Genomic DNA, 8,125 nt, shown 5'->3' with positions numbered 1-8,125 from the left:
CTTTGTAAATAATTGAGATAGATAACACTTTTCTTTTTTCACGATGGTTTTTAAGCAAATAAACCCTAAAAGACTAAAACAGTCCCACTTCATAAACAAAGCCAAATGTTTAACTGTGTAGTAAAATATTAAACTTAAAAAAAATAAGAAAGGATCAGGATATCTGTGCTCCATGGTGCTACTTCCCAAAGACACTGCCCGATGGTGTGGAGATGGCACATATATTTTCATAGAGTTCGTCTTTTAATCCTTCTGCAATTTCTCTCTCTCTCTCTCTCTCTCTCTCTCTCTCTCTCAAATTCAAATTCAAATTCAAATTCAAATTCAAATTCAAATTCAAATTCAAATTGCTGTCAAATCTATTGTTTGTTATTGTTTGTTTTGTCACTCACTGTCTCTGAATATGTGACATTCAGACACATATTTTACTGCAATATGTGCAGTTGGTCCCTCCCCCAAGACTATCGGCAGTTGGGTGCTCTCTTCCAGATGGAGAAAGTTGGGGATATGTTTTTTAAATTCATAAAAATATTTTTCTCTAATATTATTTTAATTTTCACATTTTAGAAGGAAGTGCACCTCCGTTTCAACCTCACCTGTCCTACAGTGACCACATATCCTTTTTATGTCTACCTTTTTCAATGGCTAGGTTGTGGCCACTGAGTCGTCTCTGCTTCATATCACGGACAGTCACAAGATATTCAGCCAATTTGTATTCTCGTTTCAGGGCCAGGTAGCAAGTAAGCTTGTTTTGTGTTTTGGTTTGGTTGTTCCAATGTTCCAGATAAATGGTTTTATTTTGTTTATTCAATTTGGTTTATCCTGATTTGTGTTTGTGAAGCAGTGCTGGGCTGAGAGATGTTCTTGTTAGATGTGCGATGATTAGTTAGTCTCAGTACCAGTTGACTTAGTGAACTCTTCAGGGTTCAGCTCTTGGGTTTGAAATGCATGGAACTGCAGTGTTGTTTTGGGACTTGATTTCAGATGCATCCAGAATTTCAGTGACCTTTTTTGTATGTTTATAATCAATGGGAATTGTCCTAATTCAGCCCTGCATGCATTGTTTGGTGTTTTTTGTTGGATGTTTAAATTTGTTCTGCAGAATTCTGTATGTAGGGCTTCAATTGGATGCTTCTCCCATCTAATGCAGTCCTGTTGACTGAGTGGACCCCATACTTCACTTCCATACAAAGCAATTGGCAGGATTCCACTGTCAAATATTTTTGACCAGATTCTGATTGGAATGTCAATGTGGAAGATGGAATTTTACTTCCATCTTGTTTAGTATTGGATTGTTCCAGTAACACTGCTAACTCATTTATACAGATATTAAGTAGAGTAGGGTACAAGTTACATCCCTGCATAACACCTCGCCATTGAGTGAAGAGATCAGTCCTTTTATTGCCATTTGCATTTATTATTTGTATGAATTGATTTCATTATGTCATATACTTTACCCCTACACTGCTTTGGAGCAATATTAAAATAATATAAACCTTCCTGCCAAATTGAATCAAAATCTGTGCTCCATGGTTCTTTGTCTCCACTCTTGTGTATTGGGGAAATAAGCCCCCAGCTCCAGTTCTCAGGGAAGCAGCCAGCTTGGAGAACGAGATTGAACAATTTGAGCAGGGCCAGCTGCAGCTCAGCGGTGCTGTGTTTAAGCATATCTGTCCTGATGCTGTCATGGCCACAAGCTTTTCTTGGTTTAAGTTTTTTAATTTGGTCTTCTAATTCTTTAATTGAGATTTGGTAGTGAAGTGGGTTCTGATTGTTTTTGATAGTTGATCCTAGGATTTTTTGTTTTTCTTTGATTTTGTTTTCAAAATGTGTTTTCCAGGTATTAGTCTGTTATAGCCAGATTCTGTGTGCTCCTGTTGCTCAATTTGTGCCATTGTTCCCAGAACGGATTTTTTTCAATAGAATCCTCAATTTCTCTGAGTGTTTGATTATAATGATTACATTTTTTGTGTTTTAAAATCTTTTTATATTCTGACACTTCTGCAGTCCTCATCAAACCACGTTTTCTTTTTGGGGTCTCAGGCCAGATTTCTGACTTTTGTTTTTGAGATGTGCTTTGTTGGCTGATTGATAATATATTTTGTTAATTTGGGTTACAGCCATATTTATGCCAGATTGGTTTGGTTGGGGCGGCACGGATGGTGCAGTGGGTAGCACTGCCGCCTCACAGCAAGGAGGTCCTGGGTTCGAATCCCCGTCGGCCGGGGCCTCTCTGTGCGGAGTTTGCATGTTCTCCCCGTGTCTGCGTGGGTTTCCTCCGGGTACTCCGGTTTCCTCCCACAGTCCAAAGACATGCACGTTAGGCTGATTGGAGAGTCTAAATTGCCCGTAGGTATGAGTGTGTGAGTGAATGGTGTGTGTGCCCTGAGATAGACTGGCGACCTGTCCAGGGTGTATTCCTGCCTTTCGCCCAATGTATGCTGGGATAGGCTCCAGCCCTCCTGCGACCCTGATCAGGATAAGCGGGTTCAGATAATGGATGGATGGATGGATGGTTTGGTTGGAATGTTTTTGGGAGAAAGTTAATAAAGTGAGTAGTCTCCGCTGAACTGATTGCCGTTTTAAATTTTACATCACTGTCATGAGCCCATTTGAAAGTTTTGTTCAGCTGAAATGTTTTGCAGGGCTCGGGTTCTTTGGCTATCTTTTGTCCATTTCTTTTTAAGTATACATTTATCTGACAGTGATCAGAAAGCGGTGACTGTGGTCTGACAGTGAATGCACTAATGAAGGAGGGGTCCATGTCAGTGATTGCATAATCGACTACACTAGCCCCAACAAGTGAACCACCCTAAAGAGTCCCCTCTGATCCTTCCATTAAGCATGTACAGACCTAAGGATCGACAGAGGTGCACTAACTCTTTGCCATTTTTGTTTGCAGTATAATCAAGACTGTTTCTTTGGGTAGTGGTGGGGTTAAGGTAGACAGAGGATGTTCTGAAAATGTGGCTGTTGCCAGCAGAATCCACGATATCATTCTCTGATCCTGTTCTGGCATTTAAATCTCCGATCAGTAGGACATTATGCTGGGCCTGGTAATGCCTGATCTTCGAATGGAGAATTTCAAATAAATTGTCATCAAAGTATGGTGACTCTAAATGGGGAATGTAGGCCGCACAAATATGTCATTATTACAGTCAATGGTGTTTTTGTTTAATTTTAGCCACATATATGTTGGTTTTCTTTCAATTTCAAATAGATTGGATGATAGTTCCTCTTAGTACCATTTCACTACCCCTCCTGAGTCTCTGCCATGTTAAATAGTATTATGTTTTAGGGATGGAAGTAAAATTTCTCGATACTTTGGGGGACAGTAAGTTTTTGTGTTGTCACGGCACCATGTCTCTAAAAGAACAATGATGTCATGACCAGATATGTGTATATGGAATTCTGAATTTGTGCTTTTAATTCCAAATGTCGATGAATACAAACCCTCTCATTTTCAATAAAATTTAATTTGTTATAGAGTTGTACAATAAAAAGCAACACAGATAAATCAAGAAGTAACAGCAAAGGAACAAGTGGTAAACAAAATAGGCTATATATGCATACACATACATACACACATACATACATACACATATACACACCCTTTTTTCTTTTTTTTTATATATAAGTATGGATATACTTATCCTATAATTCTACAGATGAGCTGTAATAATTGCCTCACCTCTCCATAGTCTGGAGAATCTGGGTGGTTCTTACCAGACAGTACCTGAACGTAGGTGGGCTGTGTGTTAGGGGGTGTTGTGACCTGCACTGTGCTCCACTGTAGTAGGCCGTGCCAGATGTATTGTCTCCAGGCCGGGCTGTGTGGGGTGGGGGCCTCCTCTGAGATGGGTATGCTGTGCTGGGCGGGGCTCTGTTGGGTAGGGGCCTCCTCTGCGTTGGGTTGGGTTGGCTGGGCAGGGCTCTGCTGGGTGGGGGGCTCCTCTGCGTTGGGTTGGGTTGGCTGGATGGGGCTCTGCTGAGTGAGGGGCTTCTTGCGTTGGGTTGGCTGTGCTGGACGGGGCTCTGCTGGGTGGATTCGTCCTCTGTGATGGGTGGGCTGTGCGTCCTGTTCCCTGGTGGTGGCGTGGTGGTCCTTTGATGGCATGAGGGCTGGGTGCTGCTCCTCTCAGGACTTTAATTCCCGTCAGTGTAGCACAGTCTGTGGCGATGACTCGGTTTATGTTATTGATTAGTTCAGAAGGGACATCTTTCCGAGGCAGTAAAGTGGAGATGGTGATGTTGGCTGTGGGGAACTCCCAGCGTGGCCACCTTTGTCACTGGCTGTGAAACCCTCTCTCCCTGTGAACACAGGTAATTTGTACCCGTGTGTATGATAATGTTATCTGCTCGCCTAGTCGGGAACGACAAAGGACTTTATGTGCTGTGTCAGTAGTGGGACACCAGAATTTTCCTACCCTGTGTGTGGGGAACATCTGTCTGTGCTGCAGAAACTTGCCATTAGAGTCGATGAATATGGCAGTTTTCGGGGGCTGGTTCCCTGCAGTAGGCTGTGAGCAGGGTGGGGTAGATGCTGGGTGTAGCTCTGTCGGGCTGTTCTCAGGCTGTGATGCTGATGGAGGGCTGGGGTCCTGAGGGCGGCCGGTGCTGGGCTTGGGGCTGGCCTGTGGCTCTGCCTGGCTGCTCTCAGTCTGTGATGTGCAGTCTGTGGTCTGCACTGATTCTGAGGGCTGAGCAGCTCTCACACTGAGCAGCTCATCTCCGAGACTGAGGATCTGCGTGTCTCTCTGCTCCAGGTCCTCAGATCCCTCAGTTCTGCTCTTAGGGCCTCATTTTCCTTACGGAGATCAGTTGTGCTCTCTTCTAGTTGTCCCATTTTTGTCCAGGTTTCCTCTTTGTATTGAGTAAATTCAGTTGTGAGTCTCTGAATACTGTTTATCTCTGACAGTTTATTCTCTCTCATTTCATTACATTACATTAAATTATTGGCATTTGGCAGACGCTCTTATCCAGAGCGACGTACAACAAAGTGCATACCCATAACCGGGGATAAGTTCGCTGAAAGACCCGAGAGGGAAGTACAATTTCAACTGCTACCTGTACAACAAAGATAAGGACGAGGGCCAATTTTTTATATATATTTTTTGAACAAAGAAACAAACAACAGACAAAAGTGACCAAAATTCACTATCCAAACACTGCTTACCTAGCTAACTAAAAATACCAATACACAAAGCAAGTCACAGAGACAACAATTAAGGTTCACAGGGAGGTAGGGAGGGATGGGGAGAGGTGCTGCTTGAAGAGGTGTGTCTTCAGTTTGCGCTTGAAGGTGGGGAGAGATTCTACAGTTCTGACCTCAACGGGGAGTTCGTTCCACCACCGTGGGGCCAGAACAGACAGTAGTCGTGAGCGTGAGGTGGAGGTTCGGAGAGGGGGAGGTACCAAGCGGCCTGTGGAGGCTGAACGAAGAGGTCTGGCAGGGGTGTAGGGTCTGATGATTTTTTGTAGATAAGCTGGGGAAGACCCTTTAACTGCTTGGAAGGCTAGCAACAATGTTTTGAATTTGATGCAAGCCATGACAGGCAGCCAGTGGAGGGAAGTAAGCAGGGGGGTGACGTGTGAGTATTTGGGAAGGTTGAAGACCAGACGAGCTGCTGCATTCTGGATGAGTTGGAGGGGTCTGCTGGCAGACGCTGGGAGGCCAGCCAAGAGGGAATTGCAGTAGTCCAGGCGGGACAGAACCATCGCTTGGACCAGGAGCTGGGTCGAGTAGGGGGTGAGAAAGGGGCGGATTCTCCGTATGTTGTATAGGAAGAACCTGCAAGACCGGGTCACCGCCGCAATGTTATTGGAAAAACCCTTCCTCCTTGCTTCTTGTCTCTTGACCCCTTTGCTTGAAAAGCCTCTGATCTACTGCAATGTAAACTCACCGCACTCAGCCATAACTTCATAGGTCTTGCTCTTCACCTCGCCCTTCAGGCCCAGTTTGCTCCTGGCCCCTTTCAGGTCCTCCTCTTTCATCACTGGCCTCTTCTTCTTCTTCTTCACCTCACCGGGCTGAAGGAAGGAGAGCAGAGGGAAAAGGTGTCACCTGAGGCAACTTCTTTTCTGAACCATGTTAATTTCCTACTGAATCCCATGTCAAGTTCAGACATTTTGCCACAGTGGACGTTCTCTTTCTTATGACAGAATTTTCAGTCTGGCTGCTTGTAACCATCACTACGGAATTGTGCTGTGTCCCTGGCAAAGAGCTTGTCTCCATGTCGAATTACAGCCAAACTAATGGAGGCTCTGAGCATTCCTTTCAAACTTATCTTCACATTAGCACCTTCCAATTGCTCTTTCCAAACTGGATACCACCCAACTTCCTGAAAATTGTCCTACCTGGGACATGGTGTAAGCAGGCTTGTTGAGGCTCCTGGTAGACTGGATGTCTCCTCAATTCCTCTCTGTCCCGCCTATTATATATCTGGCTGTGTGAGAGTTGGCATTCTGGCGAGGCAGAACTCTGTATCTGACTGTCTGTTAACAGTGGATATAGCTGGAACTGTTTCGTCAAGCTCCAGATGAACAGCTGAAGGAGACAAAAACAGCAACACCCACCTCCTTCTCCGTCTCATATGTGCGATGACTGTTACACTGCCCCACTTGTTCAGTAGGATGTCCTGAACCATAAAACAGCCCAACCACTTGTCACTTTGCATTTCCAAGAATAGGGGTACTACGTAAACAGAGAGAATGAAACTAGAAACAAACTGACTCATTAACTAAAAACCATTCTGTAAATTATATATATATCAATATTTAAAAATAATAATAATAATACGTCCATTTGAACACAATTCCGTGGTATGTCTCCTTTAACCTTTTCTTTCTTCTCCTCTCTTTCCACACAAATTATTCAGCAAAGTACCAATAATTATGAATTACCCATAATTCCATAACACCTTGTCTGCATACTGCTAACTACAGCACATCAAATTTCTAGTTCTACTCACACCAGCGTTTAATTCATGCAATGTATGATACCGTCTCAGGCTGAAGAACAGCATTGATAAAAAATGGTCCTATCATCGTTGTTACTAAAATCTTTTAGCCATTCAACTCATTTTTTATGACCATTGGCACACAAAGTCCTGGTGTTTCATGAGAGGACAAATTTAACTTCTGTGCTGTCTGTGCTGTCCTAACAGCAGGCACATGATCATAACCAAGGAAGAATTTAGGCTTGATGAGCCATTCTGTGATTGCAATGTGGTGGTGAAGTGTGCAGATAACTTGTGAGTCAGTGCTCTTGTTTGTCGGTTTTCATCATGCAAACTGAATGGACTCTTACATCACTGAGCTGTTCCCAAGGGGCAACTGGCCATTCATTTTACACACTACAAGTTGCTCTGGATAGGACCGTCAGCTTAGTTAGGTTAACTTACCACTAAGTAGGCAGATGTTCTTTTTTTAGTGATTTGATAACATTAATTTATTACATGCTTAGATTAATGGTTTTCATACTACCGACGTCAGGCATCAAGTACAATACACAATTAAATCGGAGGTAGCAAAAGTGCATCTTTGGTAGGGAAAAATGTTTTTGCTTGTATCCAGTGTGTGTATTCACCATCACTTTAAAAACTTCATTCCATTTTGTTCCCCTGCAAATCCTTACATAATTTATCCACGTGGACAAATACACCCACTACGGCAACATTATATACACATTTTATTGTAAACAAATATATAATGTCAATACGTCATATCAGTAAGCCATTTTATTGACTTTTTGAGTATTCCGAAGACTATGGTCAGTCATGGATTATGGAGAAATTTCTGATTTTATGATATTTGTGATTTTGTGCAGTTCACAGCCACTCACTTTGGGAGCACATTCCAGAACAGAGCTATTGCATTTTCACTGAATTCTATTACTGTCGACTGACAAGATTAAACTCTGGCACAGTCTTCGTCTGCAAGGCTAACACAGCTACATGAAATCAGCAAGGTCATCATCAATTTGTAGGCACCTGCATTTCCCTGCTTGCTGCATTACATGTTAGGAACATAACAGGACACTGAGCTCTCAAGAGTAGAGTAGCTCTCAAACTGACAGCGGTCACAAGGGGAGAGAAGATCTCCAAAACCATTCACTTGATTGGAA

The sequence above is a fragment of the Conger conger genome, chromosome 14 (genome assembly GCF_963514075.1).
Source record: "Conger conger chromosome 14, fConCon1.1, whole genome shotgun sequence".
In the NCBI taxonomy this organism is placed as follows: Eukaryota; Metazoa; Chordata; class Actinopteri; order Anguilliformes; family Congridae; genus Conger; species Conger conger.
This window is presented reverse-complemented; position numbering follows the sequence as displayed.